Source organism: Monodon monoceros, unplaced genomic scaffold, assembly GCF_005190385.1.
Source record: "Monodon monoceros isolate NGI ecotype Baffin Bay Population unplaced genomic scaffold, NGI_Narwhal_1 Super_Scaffold_12, whole genome shotgun sequence".
Taxonomy (NCBI): Eukaryota; Metazoa; Chordata; class Mammalia; order Artiodactyla; family Monodontidae; genus Monodon; species Monodon monoceros.
Window position 1 is genome coordinate 40,028,670 of NW_021703768.1, and position 20,417 is coordinate 40,049,086.

Genomic DNA, 20,417 nt, shown 5'->3' on the forward strand with positions numbered 1-20,417 from the left:
ATATAAGGCCAGCTGATGAGAACACAACCATGAAGACACTGGGCATAAAGCCTTACTTGGCAAGTCGGAATTTCTACTAAGGGCAGAATGAGGGACAGCAAAGAGCTACATCTGTAACTTTTTTGTATCCAGACAGCATAACAGACACTGTCCCCAAGGACAATGTATACACCATTAATCACACTGAATAAAGCAGATGCATTATTCATTTTTCTTTTCTTTTTGTTTGAGAAGCTTGTTTATCTCTCTTTTGGCCATTCCAATGTATTTCGAAATGATTCCATGTTGGTTTAGTCCAGGAAGCAAGAGTAAGAAAGTCACTAGCAGGTAGGAGAGAAGGAGGTTGTGGACTTGCTGTCCCACCCAAACAACCACAGCAAGAGAAATGATCGTGGTCATGAAGTACAGTTTAGGCTTTTCTTTCTTTAGCATAAGGAGGTGTTTCTACCAGCCCACAGCTCTGCGTCGAGTTTTTACTAGATCGCTGCAAATTTCAAGGACTCACTGCTGTTACTCAGTGGTCCATTTATTGGAGCCAAAAATTCTAGGTGCTAGAATGGGAACAAGGTAGTCAGCCAAGCACAGAAACATAACAAAACAGGAAACAACTGACAGAATGGATGGATCTAGATAGTAGATAGTCAGAAACACCAAAGAAACCATACCCATGATGGCAGGTGGAAACCAGGCTCTTCCTCATTGGAGGACTTCATCTGCCATCAGCATAACTTCTCCCCATCTTTGCAGCTACTCTTCCAGACTTGCAGTCTCTGCAGCCAGCAGACTGGTGCTGCGAGAATCTCCTTCCACCATTGTTCCCAAGGTGCCCCCTCAGCTAGTTCAAGACGCCCCCAAAACTGGCCTTCCTCAGAGCCACTCATGACAACCCTCATAAAAGGATATCTTAATTAAAATAAAATGGTTAAAGAAATGTACTTCTGTACATCAAAGTAGTGACAATATAATCAACCAGAACAACAACAAAAAAATAGAAAGCTCAGACACATACATACAAATATTTAAATGTTTTATAAATAAAATTATTCTAATTTTAAATCAATGATATCTTTTTAGTTACTGATCTGTTGAAAGAAAAAAAATAATGGTTAAAATGAAAGGAAATAGGGGCTTCCCTGGTGGCACGGTGGTTAAGAATCCACCTGCCAATGCAGGGGACAGGGGTTCGAGCCCTGGTCTGGGAAGATCCCACATGCTCAGAGCAACTAAGCCTGTGCGCCACAACTACTGAGCCTGTGTTCTAGAGCCCAAGAGCCACAACTACTGAGCCCATGCACCTAGAGCCTGTGCTCCACAACAAGAGAAGGCACCGTGATGAGAAGCCTGTGCACCGCAAGGAAGAGTAACCCCCGCTCACTGCAACTAGAGAAAGCCCGTGCACAGCACTGAAGACCCAACGCAGCCCAAAACAAATAAATTTATTAAAAAACCAAAAAACTTAAAGGAAACAAAAAACCAAAAATACCCTAAAAACATACAGGTAAACATTTATATAATTTTAAAATATGATCAACTCTTTTTGAAAAAAACATAGGTAGTGTATAAGAATTGATTGGTAGATAGCATTTTATACACAGAGTCCTTAGAAACAAATAAAACATGAGTACCTCAGGACAAATGGAGCAAAAGATATAAACCAGCGAGTCACAGAGTTTGAAACACTTATGACTAGTTAAACTATAAAAAATTTAAATCTCTGTATTAATAAATTTTTAATTAAATGTAATACCATTATTTTATACATCAAAGAGATTTTTGATATTGAGTTAAATACATGAGAGTCAAATTGTATATTATAATTAGACTTAAATCTCAGCTTCACTTTACTAATTTGGTGATTTTGAGTAAATTATTTTAATTTTCTATGCCTTTTTCCTCATTTGGAAAATTCAGTTTTGTGCCCCGACTTCACAGGTTTGTTGCAAGAATCAAATGAGCTTGCTCTGTAAAACTCTTGGTCCGATGCATGGCACATAGAAGACACTAAAAACTATTAGATTTAATCGAAACCTCAAACATAGAGGATATATTATATAAACTAATTCACTTTTGTAATGGAATACTGTGCAAATTAAAAAAAATCATGTTGGCATGGAAAAATGTTCATTATCTATTGACAAGTGAAAAAATGCTCAAACCATAAATACAGACTTTTTTTTTTTGGCTATAACAGTAGCTAGTACTAGACTAGCTTTCCCAATAAAGACTATAACTGATGAAACAGTTTCATCAGATATTTAAACAATATTTGTTTCCAGATATTGCAACAACAGAACAAAACTATATTTCTCAAAGAAAGAGAAACTTATGATTTGGTCCTATGATCACCCAGACCTCACCAGGGAACAATTTCTTGACCATAAGCACAAAAACCTAGGGTCCACACAGAGCCCTACAAAGTTAGGAGTAGCTGAAGCACCAGACAGACCTCTAGATGGCAGAGATCTATGCAGACAGAGACATGAGGAAATTGTACGAGGCTTTTCTGTGAATCCTTGGCTAAGGGCAGGCAACACTACATAAGACATAGCAAAGAGTGGCTGTGGTAGGCTTGTAACAGAATAGCACAGAGGCAATATAGATTAAATAGTGCTGGGGGCAAGGCAGGTCAGGCACATGCAAAGTGGAGACATTTTTAATATCCTAGCAAACTGAAAAATCTGGGCACCAGTATAGAAATCAGAAAGTCTATGAATTAACAGTAAGGGCCATGCCCTAAAGTAAAGCCTATTCTACTCCTTCTCTAACAGAGTCTAAATTTGAATCCTGGCAAGATCTTCTGGGAAGACAGATTTGGAAGGTCGAGTTCCTCTAAATAAGAGGGGTTTGAGAAAATTCAGATTTCTGCAGAACTGCTCATAAAACAAGATCAAGATGATCAGCCAGTTATTAGAAATAACCACAGGAACAAAAATCAAAATCCTTCAGAGGAAGAAAATAGAACTAGAATCTCTATATCATCTACAAAATACAAGGCAAATCAATAACTATATGCAAAGAAATAGAAAAATGTGACCTAGAGTCAAGAAAAAATATTCCAGAGTAATTTTAAAATGGTCCAAATGTTGGATTTAGAGGAAACTTTTTTAAAAGCTATTATAAATATGTTTAAAAAAATAAGGGAAAATATAGTCAGAGAATTAGTGAGGGAACAGGTAGGGAATACCAGCAGAGAAATGCAAACCATAAAACAAGAGTCGAAAGGAAACTTTAAAACTGAAAACTATTATAAAAGGGATGAAATAAATTCACTGAAAGTGCTTGACAGGTGATTGGAGAGGCATATTAAAGAGTCTCTGAACTCTACAAAAGATCAACAGAAATAATGCAATCTAAAAAAGAAAAGAAATTGAGGAAAAATGAACAGGTAATTCAGGTACAAAAACAAATGATTAAAATACATGTTTTTAAAAAGCCTCAGGAGAAAAAAGTGAAGAAATGAAGAAAACAGTGTTCCAATAAGTAATGGCCAAAATTTTCCCAAATTTGATGAAAAATTGACTTAGAGATTCAAGCCCTCAGCAAACCTCAAAAAGGTTAAGTACAAAGAAAACTATACTTGGGCAATTCTTATTAAAACTGCTGAAAACCAATGCTAAAAAAGTCACATTAAAAAATTTCGATAGCTTGACAATCTAAAGATTCAGTGCAATCCCTATCAAGCTACCAATGGCATTTTTCACAGAACTACAACACAAAATTTTACAATTTGTACAGAAACACAAGAGACCCCAAATAGCCTAAGCAATCTTGAGAAAGAAAAATGGAGCTGGAGGAATCAGGCTCCCTGATTCAGACTATACTACAAAGCTACAGTAATCAAGACAATATGGTGCTGGCACTAAAACAGAAGTATAAATCAATGGAACAGGATAGAAAGCCCAGAGATAAACCCATGCACATATGGTCACCTTATCTTTGACAAAGGAGGCAAGGATATACAATGGAGAAAAGACAGCCTCTTCAATAAGTGGTTCTGGGAAACTGGACAGCTACATGTAAAAGACTGAAACTGGAACACTCCATAACACCATACACAAAAATAAACTCAAAATGGATTAAAGACCTAAATTTAAGGCCAGACACTATAAAACTCTTAAAGGAAAACATAGGCAGAACACTCTATGACATAAATCACAGCAAGATCCTTTCCAACCCACCTCCTAGAGAAATGGAAAGAAAAACAAAAATAAACAAATGGGACCTAATGAAACTTAAAAGCTTTTGCACAGCAAAGGAAACATAAACAAGATGAAAAGACAACCTTCAGAATGGGAGAAAATATTTGCAAACGAAGCAACTGACAAAGGATTAATCTCTAAAATATACAAGCAGCTCATGCAGCTATCAAAAAAACAAACAACCCAATCCAAAAATAGGCAGAAGACCTAAATAGACATTTCTCCAAAGAAGATATACAGATTGCCAACAAACACATTAAAGGATGCTCAACATCACTAATCATTAGAGAAACGCAAATCAAAACCACAATGAGGTATCATCTCACACACGTCAGAATGGCCATCATCAAAAAATCTACAAACAATAAATGCTGGAGAGGGGCTGAGAAAAGGGAACCCTCTTGCGCTGTTGGTGGGAATGTAAATTGATACAGCCACTATGGAGAACAGTATTGAGGTTCCTTAAAAACTAAAAATAGAACTACCATACGACCCAGAAATCCCACTACTGGGTATATACCCTGAGAAAACCATAATTCAAAAAGAGTCATGTACCACAATATTCATTGCAGCTTTATTCACAATAGCCAGGACATGGACACAACCTAAGTGTCCATCGACAGATGAATGGATAAAGAAGATGTGGCTCACATATACAATAGAATATTACTCAGCCATAAAAAGAAACGAAACTGAGTTATTTGCAGTGAGGTGGATGGACATAGATTCTGTCATACATAGTGAAGTTAAGTCAGAAAGAGAAAAACAAATACCGTATGTTAACACATATATATGGAATCTAAAAAAAAAAAAAAAAAAGGTCCTGATGAACCTAGGGGCAGGACAGGCATAAAGACACAGAGGTAGAGAATGGACTTGACACAGGAACAGGGAAGGGTAAGCTGGGACGAAGTGAAAGAGTAGCATTGACATATATACACTACCAAATGTAAAATAGATAGCTAGTGGGAAGCAGCCACATAGCACAAGGAGATCAGCTCAGTGCTTTGTGACCACCTAGAGGCGTGGGATAGGGAGGGTGGGAGGGAGATGCAAGAGGGAGGGGATATGTTGATATATGTATACATATAGCTGATTCACTTTGTTATACAGCAGAAACTAATATACCATTGTAAAGCAATTATACTCCAATAAAGATGTCAAAAAAATTCTATAGCTTGAGAAAATACCCTTCAAAAAATGAGAATGTAATAAAAACATTTTTATTTTTATAATCAAATTCTGGTTGAGATTGATTTTGTTCTACACATCAAATTGTGGAAAATGTACATTTTAACAATTTTGAGTTTTTCCAACTCATCATAATATATCCCTCAAATTATTTAGATCTTCTTTATTTCTCTTAGCAATACTTTCTACTTTCAAGTGTTGATATTTGCATATATATTTTTATACTAATTCCTAATTATTTTTAATGGGTCTTAAAACTGTTGTTAATTTTCAATTTCATTTTCTAATTGTTCTTTGGTAGATACAGAAATACAATTAAATTTTGTATATTGAGCTTATATCCTGTGACTTTGCTAAATATTCATTAATTTCAGTCATTTTTTTAAATGGTAGAAATGTAAATGGTACAGTGCTACGAAAACCTGTATGGAAGTTCTTCAAAAAACTAATTATAGAATTATCATATGATCCAGCGATCCTGCTTCTGGGTAATATCCAGAAGAACTGAAATCAGAATCTTGAAGAGATATGCACTCCCATGTTCACTGCAGTAATAATATAATAATAATACAATAGCCAAGATATGGAAATAACCTAAATGTCCATTGATGGAAAGAAAATGTGTTATATACACATGATGGAACACTATTCAGCCTTAAAAAGAAGGAAATATTGCCATATGAGACAATATGGATGACCCTGGAATACATGCTAAGTGAAATAAGCCAGACACAAAAGCACAAATATTGCACGATTCCATTTATGTGAAGTATCTAAAATAGTCACACTCATAAAAACAGACATCAGAATGGTGTTTACCAGAGACTGGGGTGGGGGGGCAAGGAAGGAAATGGGGAGTTGCCGTTTGAAGGGTATAAAGTTTCAGTTATTCAAGATATGAATATGTTTTAGAGATCTTCTGTACGACACTGTACCTATAGTTAACAATACTGTATTTTGTACTTAAAATTTTGTTAGGAGAGTAGAGCTCATGTAAAGTGTTCTTATCACAATAAAAAACACTTTAGAAAATATCATGATAAGTGAAATAAGTCAGACATAAAACAGTTTATATTATATGATTCCACTTATACAAAATGATAAGAAAGACAAATTTATATTATAATAACAAAAATCAGTGGTTGTCTCGGGTGAAATCCGGGAGGGGGGTTAGCTCAAAATTGACAGGAGGGGCTGTTCTGGGATTATGTAAGTATGCTATGTTTTGACTGAGATGGTGATTACATGAGTGTATAAACTATCATTACTCGTCAGCCTGTGTGATACTGTGATTTATAAGAAATATATATTTGGTCATTCAGATGACTGAAATATATTCCTCATATATATTTGGTCTTCATCCATGGTTCCTGGCTCACAGTTCCCAAAACTCTTGAAATTTTCTGAGTGATAGGAACAATGGGAGCACCTTTTATTATAATATTTGGTCTCTTGTCCTCAGTTCCTGAAATAGATTCAGAGGCATAAAGGTGAAATGGGTGTCCTGTCATTCATAAAAAGATCCTGTCACCACAACTGGATTTATGCTAATAAGGTCATTTTTTAAAGGCACCTAAGGATGGGGTCTGGCTGCCAGTGGAGCCAACCAAGTGATTTTAGTACTGGAACTTTCGATCCCCTGGCCTGGCCCCCACCAACTTACTAGAGGGAAGAAGGGCTGAAGGTTGAGTTTAATCACCTATGGCCAATGATTTAATCAATTATGCCTACATAATAAAGTCTCCATAAAAAACCAAAATGATGAGGTTGGGAATTCGCCGGTGGTCCAGTGGTTAGGACTCTGTGCTTTTACTGCGAAGGGCCCGGGTTCCATCCCTGCTCAGGGAACTAAGATCCCTCAAGCCAAGTGGTGTGGCCACAAAAAAAATGATGAGATTCAGAGAACCCCCAGGATGGTGAACACACGGAGATTTGGAGAGAGTGGTCCACTCAAAGAGGGCCAGAAGCTCCAAGCCCTTTCCGCATACATTGTCCTATGCATCGCTTCCATCTGGCTGTTCCTGAGTTATATCCTTTCATAATAAACCAGGAATCTAGTAAATAAAATCGTTCTCTGAGTTTTGCGAGCTCCCCTTGCAAATTAATTGAACCCCAGGGTGGGACTGTTGGAACCTTCGATCTATAGCCAGTTAGTCAAAAGCACAGTGACAACCCGGACTTGTGACTGGCATCTGAAGTGTGTGTGTGGGGCGAGGCCTTGTAGGACTGAGCCCTTAACCTGTGGGACCTGACACTAGTGTCAGAATTGACTTAAATTGCAGGAAATTTAATGTAGCAACGCATTGCTTGGTGGTGTGACGAGCTGTCCCCCCTACTCCCCCGTCAGCACACACAATGTAATTGGGTAAAGAATTCTTAACCTGTTTATATAAAATGGATGCATTTCATTTTATGTAAATGAAACCTTAAATTTAGTATGTATATCATGATCTCTGTTTTTGTAAGTGTAAAATTAAATTGAGAATTGATTCATTAAAAATGAACAGAGGTCATAATTTACAGTTGTATTATGGATAATTTTTTGGTTTCCTAGCTTTTGGGAGGGATTTCCTTTTCAATTTTCTCTACTGAATTGTATACAAATTAATATTAGCTGGAAAAGAACTGTTATTAATAAATTTAGCTAAGTATAGAGTGAAGGCAAATTTCAATTGCTTGTTGAACTTTTTACATTACATATTACAAAAAATATGTTTAGGAAATCATTTGGCATTTCTGAAGACACTAAGTCAGTGTTTTGCTTGCAGCTTAGTGAAGTAATTTATCAATTAGGTTTGAAAAGGATGTTTACTTCAAAACTGAACAGGTAAAAGAATATAAAAGTAAATTCACAGAAATCAATAGCAGTTCTTGATGAGTGATTAACTTTGGGATATTGAAGATGGAGACCAGTTTAAAGTAATATAGGATTTGCAAGTATGATTATAATAGTAATATCATAATGACAATAGAAAAAGTTATCTGAATTTATGGCAGGGTGGTTGGCTTATGACCATTGGCTACCAGTCGAGAATTATATGAACATATAATTATATCAGTATATATAATTATATCCACATATATTAATAAGCATTTATTTAAATAATATGTGGTGAAATAGATAGAATAAAGCTCTCCTATCATAGCGTCTAAAACTGGGATTGAGACATACTGAAGTGCTCATGGTCATTAAACAGTGAGATTGGGTTAATAATGATAATATTCTTTTTCATAATAACCTTCTACCATGTAAGATTCATGAGGGCAGGGGCTTTGTCTTATTTACCCAGTACCAAAAGAATACCCGGAACTTAAGCATGCTGGACATTTATGTTAAATGAATGAGTACATCGGCTCTAGTGAACTCCCCCAAGTAGCTCACCAAAACGCCACACATATTGAACATTTGAATTATATTAAAACAATCATACATTATAAGAATATCCTGGTAAACATCAGTTGCTGAGGTTGGTAAGGCAGAATAATTGCCCTCAAGAAGTAAGAACCTAGAGGGGATTTCATTTTACCCCAGTATCATACCATCCTGCTCTGACTTCCCACACCAGTCCCACAATCTCCACTTCTCCCAACTTTATCCTAATCCCTAGAGGACCAAGGAGGAATAGCTCTAGTAGGGATTGAAGGCTAGCTAGCAATCACTTTCCCAGTTGGAAGCAGAGTTGGCTTTTCTTTTCCATTTCTATAGAACATTCAATTTTATTCCATATTTTAAAAGAAATTCTGTCTTTACATGTTAGATAAACCTTTTGGTGTATATTTAAATAAATCGCTAAAAAATTAAATGATTCTTCAGAGAATGTGGGAGAGTTTAAAAATCTTCAATTACTTGATTATACCTCTCAATGTCAGTTTTCCATGAGGCATTCGATCAATTTTCAACACAGACACAGCATCAACACAGTGTCAAAGAGTGTCTTTGTCACAGCTGGTAACGCAATAGAGCTGTTAATTTCTTTTGAAATCATGTTCCCTTTGTGACATAAGCAGAACATAAATAAATGTGTTGGAAGAAATTATTTTCATGATTTTAATATGCTACCTATATTCATGATAAGGGCCATGATCAAACATGTTTTCACTTGATAAACCAGCTGGACAGATGAACTATAATGATCTATAATTCTTTTGGATGCAAAAATCTAAGCAATATTTAAAAATCATAAACACCCACTTCATATTGATACTGCATAAGGTTATGCTAATTTTCCTGTGAAGTCCAAGTGTTGTAACAATTATGGCTCATTAAGTTGTCAGAGAGATACCTGTATTCAGTAACTATTTCCAACTCAAGACAGACTGTGTTGTTGCCAACAGGCTTTTCACTAACCTGTGACAATCCAGCCTGCAGAGATTAGAATTTAGCCCCTACACTGTCATCAGTTTGTCTCAGTTCCTACATCATCTGGCTTACTTTCAGAGATCACAGATAAATCCCTTGTTCGTGTTCATTCTTGAAGAGTTCTTCCTCTCAGTTCTCAGTATAATAAACATGATTTTCTAATGGTTATCTTCTTCAGATAACTTATGGCTTTCATCTAGCACAGTATATGAAGGCAGAAGAAAAGGCAATCCAAATAGAATACACTGCTTTTAACTTAGCTTCCATGGAGGAAGCAAGAGGTCTTTCAGTTAAAATATGTCATTCATCTCCTTGGCTCTGCACCTTGTCCTTTGCTGGCCATCTCTTGTGACCTTGTCAATGCAGAGTGACTCTGGGGCCTGTTCCTCTTCTAGATTATGGTCAGTCAGAAACCAGTGAATATTTGTATGATAATCACCAATTCATACGTTTCTGATAAAAGCATAATATATATCCTGTTTTAGAAATACAAATAAAATGATGAATCATTACTTTTTCTGATCTGTCATGCTAGAATTTAAATGTAAGATGGTCAATTAAACTTACAGGTAAAACTGCTTTGTTTAAAACTACATTTCTTTTCTCCAGTTTGAAAATGAAATGCCATAAAAGCTTAAGAGCAATGGTTCATTTTTTGTTATGTAAAGAAGTTTTAAAAAAGAGTCAAACAACTGTTTAGATTATTTGGATTAAAATGCAGTATACTTGTTCCCAATCTGAAAAAGGGCACTCAAAGAAGAAAGAAAAAGGATGAGTGGTTCCCTTCATTTACTCCTGCTCTCTGATACATATATTTTTTGTTTGGGGATCTAAAGAGGTCTCCTGAGTTGGGTTAATTCAGATGTGAAAAAGTGTATAAAAAGATAACTACAGCACTTCAAATGAAATAAGCCGCAAAATCACCATCTTTATCATTAGATCTATAATCACATTGGATTTATAACAATAATTATGACAGTGATGATGTTAATAAAGGAGGAAGAGGAGATGGAGAAGCAGCAGCTGTACTGTGAACATTATTTTATAACTTGGTGATGTCATTTTTTTTTTTTTTTTTTTGCAGTACGCTGGCCTCTCACCGTTGTGGCCTCTCCCGCTGCGGAGCACAGGCTCCGGACGCGCAGGCTCACCGGCCATGGCTCACGGGCCCAGCCGCTCCGCGGCATGTGGGATCTTCCCGGACCGGGGCACGAACCCGTGTCCCCTGCATCAGCAGGCGGACTCTTCCAGGCGCCACCAGGGAAGCCCGGTGATGTCATTTTTTTATGAGCTCTTCGGTGGAAATGCTGGGGAAAAAACTTTTTGTTGAAATTTGTCTTGCCTGAATAATCCCAGAGCCCATTGTATGAATAGATGCTTATACATGTGCATATATTTGGTTAGCAAATATATACAGATATATGCGTTTATATATATATACACATACATATCTGTGAATATATATACATATACAAACATACTACATATACATACACATTTATGTGTAATGTGTGTATTTATATATATAGTTAATCCGCTTAGACTTTGTTAGTGCTTCTGTTTAAAAGGGGCTAAGATCAACTTGGGGATAAAAGGGAACTACGTTTGATTCATTGAATACTACATGACCAAATGAAAGAAATACCAAAGAAGCAGCCAAAACCTTCTAATGGTAAAGACTGATGGCAAAATACTCTGATCACACAGAATTTTCTTTTTCTTGCTTCAAGAAGTTACATTGTTGATTACTTATCAAAATGAAGAGTAATATGGGGTAATTAAAGTTAATTTACTGGCCCATAAACTTTAATGCATTTGATGCTGTGTAAGGCCCTAACTAGCACAATAACCAAATAAGAAATTTTTCCAGGCAAAAAGCACTTCGCACATTTGTAAGTGGCTATGATAGCTATACCAAAAAAACAACATCCTTGGTAATCTATAACTCAATTTTACATATTTTGGTTTCCTGTACACTTATGTATTCCTATTATGCTTGACTGTAACCTTCTAAATACAGACATGCCATGTTCTTAGTTCAAAAATGTTATGAGAACCTAATGCTTTGCATAAAATGAGTCTAAAAAAATTCCAGGCCCTATATCAGTGATCAAGTGTTTCAATACTGATGATCTACATTCCTAGCATTAAGCTTTGATCCATATTAAAAGCTGATGGGCTTGGGAGAGGTGATATATTTAACTTTATCAGTCATTCATACTTAGCATGAATCAGTTTATCATTCTCTGCCCTGAGAATCTATAAATAGGAGATAGGAGAGAGGGAAGCTCCAAGGTGCTAAGTGCCTGAGATTGGAGAGGAGGCCACCAGAGCAGAGGGGAGAGACAATGGGAAACTAACTTGGTTCATTTCACTGTTCTTTAGTCTGTGCTTCCAAGCAAGGAAGGACATTGACTTACTCTTTAAACTAGACACACCAGCATTATGTTCTGAGGCACGTGGACGTTAGTGACAATGTCTGGTTGATATTTTAGTGCCTTTCTTTGACATTTGTCTCTGTTAGGCTTGAAAAAGATATCGTTATCTTCAGTGTTCCTCCCCACCCTCAATCCCTGCCCCCATTGTACAAAGATTGGTGAAATAAAAAAAGATCTTTACTTGATTTTTTCTTGACTCTGGCTTCTTTAGGAATAGTACATATGAAAGTCCTATTCTTGTAAATGGTGTTAGGTTTATAATGTGATTTCTTTATCTATTCATATGCCAGATAATAGAGAAAGAACTGGTGGCGCTGAGGTCAAAACGACGTATACAGAAGATACGTGATTTTAGAGCTGGAGACAGCTCCACACACATGGGTTGACTGTCACAGGCTATGGAACTGTCATCCCCATCATGCTTAGGCATATTAAATGGCACGACACTTCAGCAGGGCATGTCAATTCACTGAAGAATGATAAAGACTAAGCTACATGCATGCTAATCTGGAAAGTGTTAGAAAACTGCCTTGTAGCCTATGATTCTAGTTTGAAAAATGACAATGTCCAGTTTGTTGTCACAACAAGGGAAAAGGAGAATTGTTTACAAAATGGCAAGGTTTAGGTGGAAATTTCTGACTTTTTACTCGGTTTTATTATTAGGTAGGAATCAAAACAAGTGGGATTTAAGAATACAGACATGCAAATCTCAGAGCTGGAATAAAAATGAGCAATGAGAATATGTCTGAGAAACATATCCAGTCTAGAATTCAGGATAGCAAGAAAAATTATGATTCCAAATTAAACTCTATCTATAATAGTGAGCAACAGACAACAGAAGTTAGCAATAGTGAAGCAAGTGGAAAAAACAAATGTAAAGAGAATCTGATCCTTCTTGATCTTTAGAAGTAAAAACTATTTCTTTCTCTCAGGAGAGAAGTTAAAATTTTAAAAGCCATAATTAATATTCACATCTCTTAAATTATGATTTTTCTTTTAAAAAAGAGGAAATAGTTGTTTCTGAGAATTTCATAACTTGATTGTAGCATAAACTGATTTATAACATTGTCTTATTTACACAGGTATGTGTTTAAAACAGATACAGCCACAAAAATCTAATAGCACTCAGAGGTGGAATTTGAACACAGATTCAGTGATGCAGGACCAGTTGGAAAATACTTGTGCTTCTCCCATATTGGGGCAATGCTGCTTACTATTAAATGTAAAGAATTAAGCAATTCTACCAAATACATTTTTTCACTTAAAATTATACATTTTATTATTAATTCTCAGGAAATTAGTATAGCTGACCATATCTTGTGAACAAGAACTTTTGATAGGTCACATTTTTTTCCCCAGCAAATTCATGATTTTACCCTTAATGATTTCGATTTATCTTGTTTTACAGGGAAATAGTCCATTAAAAACTGCTACGTTATTTTTTAATTACATGTTTTAATTCTTGGTTTTTGAGCCAGGTCTTGGGCAACAAATCAAGTGACTTTGATCAAAGTCTTTGGAAAATGTAATGTTTTAAGGACACGTTTAATTGAATCACAGTTTGAAGTGGTAGCAAAGTGAGTTTGACCTTTGTCATAAGGTACCTAGGAATCCTGATCTATATTCCTGATTGCTATTGATTTTTCTAGATTTCATTATAAAATCAATAACTGTTGCACAGGGTAAAATAGTTTACAAGGGTTGCAACATACTGTGGACTTCTGAAAACATACTGAGCTCTGTGAAGACACCCAGGCAGCCAATTAGGAGAAAGCATCTATTAGGTAAAAACAGGGCAGTCCCATTGACTGCTATTGATTTTCTTAGCCCTGTGAAAAGACAATCAATTAGATAAAGAAGGCTAATGTTACAGCTGCAATTTAATAACCCCTAAAAAAAGAAGGAGGGCTATTGATTCCTGACATGGAATGTTGAGGCTTATTGAAATATACTGAACTTCACCTGTCTTTTAATCAGGCCTGCAGAGAGGAGAGGAAGCCTGCCTTTCCAGCCTTGAGGTAGAGAATCCCAGTTATGAAAGAGCCTTGGTGAGGCCAGACCTAAGAGATGCAAATAAAACAGAACTTTAGAAGCAACACAAGCCCAGATTGAATACGAAATCATGGAAGCTATTGACAGAAACTGTCTTGGTGAAGGTTGATTCTTTTTCCATACAGAGCTCACCAGAGTACCTACCACCTGTCATTTTCAAAAGCAAAGTCAGTTTTGCCAACCAGCCGTGAATGACAAATAAAGCTTTATATGAAACACAAGGGCATATTATGTGCTATTGTGTGTTCTGCTAAGTGCTAATTTATCTGGCTTGTTCTCTTCAGCAAACACAGGCACAGCCACATGAAATAATCCATCTAATTATGTAGCTATTTAGGAGAAAAACAAAGCAAGGTGTTTTTGTGTGTTGCAGAAAGGTACATGATACAAGAAAGGTTTTCACAAAACCTAACATAGCTAATGAAAATAAACGAAATGCTATAAACTGCAACAATTTTAGAACAAATAAACTTTTGCTGGTTTTGGATTTAGGGAGTCCCAGCTGCTTTTCATAAACAGATGAGTACCTTCATTCATTTTTTTTTTTTATAGTCCCTAATTGGAAATGGCTAATAGGCCTTGTCCCTTTCAAGCATAAAATCTGGGCTAAAATACCTTATATAGATATTTTCTTCATGCTTTTCTTTTCTATTGCATGTATTTGATCCTTTCTCCCTCATTATATATATGCCTTTTTACCAGCAGACAGCTGCTATTCACAATAATTGCTAGGGCAGTCAATTATACTTTAAATAGACCTACTTGAGGACAAATGGTGGTCTAAATTGTACTGAAGGCATACCATACACAAAGACTATGTCATTTCTACTATCTGAAATATTCTAAATATTCCTGAGCTATGATATAGTTTATATATCTTAGCATGTCAAAGGCTTTCTCCCAAATATTTCCAGCATACGAGCATCCTATTCTGTAAGCCATTACTTAATTACTTAAATTTCTGTTTATAAACAGAATATATTGTGCTAATTCCCCCATGTGTATTTAGATAGCATAAATCTGTGTTGTAGGGAATCTACTTTGTTGTTAATATTTTCCTTTTTGTTTAAAGCCATGTGAATTCAATATGCGTGTATGCTTCTAATCATTAACGTGGATGTTTAAAATGTTGTGTTCTTTAAAGGGTGCATTTTTCCTTAGGAATTATACATTTGTAAAACATAACTTTATTTATTTAAATAATAAATTTTAGAATTTAAGATCACAATCAAACATGCATAAATAATATGCCTTATTACAATCATGCTTTACATATGTAGTGTTAGTATTATAAACACTATTAGTGGTGGTGTCACAAGTGAGACCATCGCATTTCTGTTTGTAACAGTATAAGATTGGAATAACAGTCAATACATTATTGATTGGCAAGAAGATTGCAATCCATGAAAATCTAAAATACAATGTTATAGATAAACCACAGTAATAATATTTTCAGAATCAAATTTTCAGGATGTAAAATTGTTTATCTAATTTAAATATTAAAAATATAATTTATTCAGCCTCTTGGAACATCATACCAAAATGTCAATTATTCTCTCATTTTGTTTTTCTGTTGCAAAGCATTAAATATAGTTCATTTATTTTCAAAAGTATGTGTTGCTATAGAGTATATGAAATATATCTTTTTTCTCATCTATTCTCCTATGTATCTGGGGTAAAATGTCATACCTCTTAGGTATCTTGGATGTATGTGTTCTGAATTGTATTTTGACCTTAAAGGTTGAAGATAGTTCTTCCTGCTGTTAGATAAGCATAAGTGAAAAAATATATATAGCATAAGTAAAATCTAGTTTATAAAAGGAGAAGAGCAAAAGAAGAGCAATGAAAGTCATATTTAAAAGTCAAGGAATGAACTTTTCAACACTTACACCTCTGTTAGACGTACTGAAGTAGCATTTAGTTGTCCAACGGGCAATGGAAGAGCCCTTCACTCAGACATTGTCCCTCAGTTTTCTAAGAATGCAAGAATAAAAACTTCATTTTAAAGCACATGGTGAGAGTAGCAACAAAGTAAAGTTACATTTTCAAAACCTTAAAAAATGGTTTATGAATGAGCAAAGGCAAATGAATTAAAAAGCTTTTTGGTGGGGGCTACAGAGGACACTAATTATAACACTAGCTCTAATACCAGCCACATCAGCTGGGTTCAAACTCCGACTCTCCAACCTCATAACTGTGCAATTCCAGGTCAATTACTTAACCTCGCAGCTCACTCATCCCCCCAGTTTTCACATCTGTAAAATGGGGACAAATTGTAAATTTCTGAAGATTGTTATGCAGATTCAATAAATAATAAGCAAAGAACTTAAAGACAATAAAGCTGGAAAAAAGAACTTAAAGAAATGTGATTGAAAAATGTTATTGTTGCTAAGATTATGATTCTATGTGTATTATTTTATTAGTAGTGTATTAAAACATTTTCTCTAAGAACACTTTGAAAATTATTTTTTAAAATCTCATTTGAAATTTTAGATTATGACTCTGGATTAAATTATGGCCACCTCAAAGTGTAATCTGTAAAAAAGCATTTATAAACTAATTGGAATTAATGGTATAGTCACTTAAAAATTTGAAGGATTGGGCTTCCCTGGTGGCGCAGTGGTTGAGAGTCCGCCTGCCGATGCAGGGCACACGGGTTCGTGCCCTGGTCTGGGAAGATCCCACATGCCGCGGAGCGGCTGGGTCCGTGAGCCATGGCCGCTGAGTCTGCGCGTCCGGAGCCTGTGCTCCACAGCGGGAGAGGCCACAACAGTGAGAGGCCCGCGTACCGCAAAAAAAAAAAAAAAAAAAAATTTGAAGGATTTAACTTACGGATGTACTTTGTTTTTATTCCTTTATTCAAGTAGCATAAAGTAATATATATTTTAAAGTGAAAAACTGAATAAATGTATGCAAATACCCTCCCCTTCCATACCGTGTGTGTGTGTGTGTGTGTGTGTGTGTGTGTGTGTGTGTGTTTTGGATGTGCAAAGAGTGATTGAAATTTGGTTGATTTGAAACGATATTCTATTTGAAAGGGAATGGAATTAAAAGTTACTGTAAACTTTACCTAGTGGAAAATTTCTTGAACCAGAGTTGATAATACTATTCTAATTTTGCTTTTAGTATAGAATTGGGGCAAATGGAGGCAAATCTCTCAACTTTTATCCACCTCTTTGTATGCAAATTGCATGACTAACGTGAAAATTTTTCCATCACAAAAATGATAAGACATAGGTTCCAGATCAACAGATAAGGCTCTTAGAATGGTTAGCAGAGGAAATTTAAATATACATGCTCTCTTTGGGAATGGTACTTTCCCCAGCCCTTGCTATTTTGATTTAAAGAGATACTAGTTTAAATCAGAGGTTCTCAACAGAGAACAGCAGTTCTCTGACTCTGACCAGTAGGAAATGTTAGGCAACTCTGGAGACATTTTGGTTGTCATAATTAGGGAACAGGGGGCTCCTGAAATCTGGTGGTTAGAGGCCATATCCAGAAATGCAGAGGATAATCCTGCACAACAAAGAAGTATTCAGCCCAAAATGTCATTAGTGCTGCTGTTGAGAAACCCTAGCTTAGAAGTAAGACCTTTGCTTTCATTGTCTTAGTCATCATTGGACATGCACATATGCTGGACACCAAAGAGAAACACGCCAAAACCCTGCATACATTAATTCCTTTTTCATTGGTACAATGGTGAGCTAAATATTGTCTTGGGGATGCCGTAATTTCTTTTGGGGATGGACTCTTTCCTCAGTCCTCCATGGGCCTTGTATGAGAATCCAGAAGTATAGTTTTTAGAAAATTATTGTGTTAATTTTTTTCCTTACCACATTAACTGAAGAGCATGAAAAAATTTGTCAACACATTATCCATAATTAGTTTGTAAGAGTTTTGTTGTAGACACAGAAATTCCATTAAAATATGCTTACCTTGGTCTGTATAAAATTTCCATCATCTCCAAAATTGATACTCAGGCCATAAGCATTTCATTTTCCTTGAAATAACAAATGGCTGCATTTTAGAACAAAGAACTACAAAATTATGTATACAGATCTGAGTTCAGAACAATTGTGCAGATATGGAAAAGAAAACATATTTGAGAGAATCTCATTTTCTTTATTTTAAGAACCTTAAACATTCTGTTCTTTTGCTGTTGTTAATTTGGTAAGTATTGTGCTTTTGGACCAACAGGCTGACAGTCTAAATGGTGAGTCTCATCAAAGTTAAAGCTAAACTCTAAAGCATGTCACTTCAATGCTTCATTTTGTTGTCACCTCCCTTTATAGAGACACAGAATCTTTTGCTTCTCTTTCGAATTGTATTGTCTTTATGCAGTTTGTAAGTATGGTTACCTTCTCTACCTCCTTCCCAGTTTTGTTTTATTTTTTAATTGAAGTATACTGGATTTATAATGTTGGAGACAGAGGATCTTGGTCAATCACTTCATTGGTAAAATTTAAGGTGAATGACAAAGTTAGTGGGAGTCATTTTTTAAAACTTGATATTCAAAATTTGTAAATTATCTTCAAAAATTTTATGTTTTAATGCTTTGAATTGTAGAATAATATTGGAAATCTATATAGTTTAATAAAAATTAAAATATAAATGTCTATTTGCCTGAGTCTATATAATTGGAAAAATTAGATATTTCTAAAACTGCTTCTATTAAAAAATAAATTAAAATAATGAGGATTGGAGAACAAAATTAATGTAAGTTCACAAATACGGAGAGCTTTTTTCAAATGCCTTCAGACAGATTTATTTTTCATTTATCTTTTTTTCTTATATATGAAAACACAGACAAAGTAATGTTATTGGCTCAAGCAATAAAAACAGTAAAATTTACATTGTTTTCTCTGAAATCATTTCTCTTCAACTGTTCATTTGTTGTTAAACACTTATTTTTTAGTGCTCTGAAAGGACTTTTGAGAAAGAACAATAAAGTTTAAGGCATGTATAATTCCTACTGAAGAAGAATGTAGAATATATTTGGAAATCATCTAGTAAATGCAACAAAAGATGCAAACAATCCAGCTAAGTTTTTTCTTAATCTATATTATTAATTTATTTATTAGACTTTTTTCACTGTCTTTCTCTTTTTATCCCTCATTTACCAAAAAATTCAAATTTGTTTTATATAAACTCAAGGAATTTTGCAATTCAGTAATACTTAAGGTTGTCCAATGGTGCATAATTATTAGATCTGTTGATATTTTAACAAATAAGTCAATTAACAGTATTCTGGAGAACTTGTATTGGGGAAATACAAAAATTTGAAGCAACATTTAATCAGCTCATCTACCCATGAATTTTCCACGTAACCCTATACCAAACATTTATTCAAAATAATATTATTTATCATATTTTTCCTTTAAATAATCTCAGAACTCCTTGATTATGTAATAGTGTCACTGTTTTGCTACATTTGCCTTCCTATTTAGTATTAGAGTTGATTGCATTCTTATTTTAATAGGAATGGCTAAACCCTAAGCTTCTTGAGAGAAGAGGATATGTCTAATTGGTATGTGTTCGTGCTCTTAATGCCTAACATAGAATTGGCTTTCAATAAATACTTGTGGAATTAAAAAAAAAAAACTCAGTGAATGAATGTATGGCTTACTTATAATTCCTTGATATTTGTTTGTATATCATTCAAACTATTGCTCACATCTTTCTTGAAACTCTCTGTTTTACTTTACAAAAAAGTACAGTATCTCATTCTTTCTGAGACTCTTTTTCAGTCTGCTTGCCAGTTCTTTTCCTTTTCTTAAATGTACATGATCTCCAAACTTCTCTCTCCATCTGTCCTCTCTGTCCTTTCCATCTTCCCTTGGCTTCCTCAAAGATCTAATCCAGTGTTACCATGTCAGCTCTCATGTAGTCTCTATTTTGCCTTTGTTCTGGGACCTCAGGCAATAGTGTTGGCCATATCTTCTTACCACCTGCTAATTGCAATATATTCAGAACAAAATTAATGGTAATTAACATTTGACTGTACAATTCTATTTTCGTGAAATTATTCTATAACTATAAGTAAGGATATAGTTAAAAATGTGAATACAGTTAGACTTTCTAATATAATTTTTAAAATACTGGAAACAATAACCAAATTGCTCTAAAACAGAAAATGAAATATGTATACTCTGTTACTTCTAGGCAACTGAATATGGT

The 20,417-nt window shown here is 35.0% G+C and overlaps 1 pseudogene; it reads right to left on the reverse strand.

Annotated features, from left to right (window-relative positions):
• Positions 1-201: 201 nt before the first annotated feature.
• LOC114893352 lies at positions 202-813 on the reverse strand (annotated as a pseudogene).
• Between the last annotated feature and the right edge of the window lie 19,604 nt (positions 814-20,417).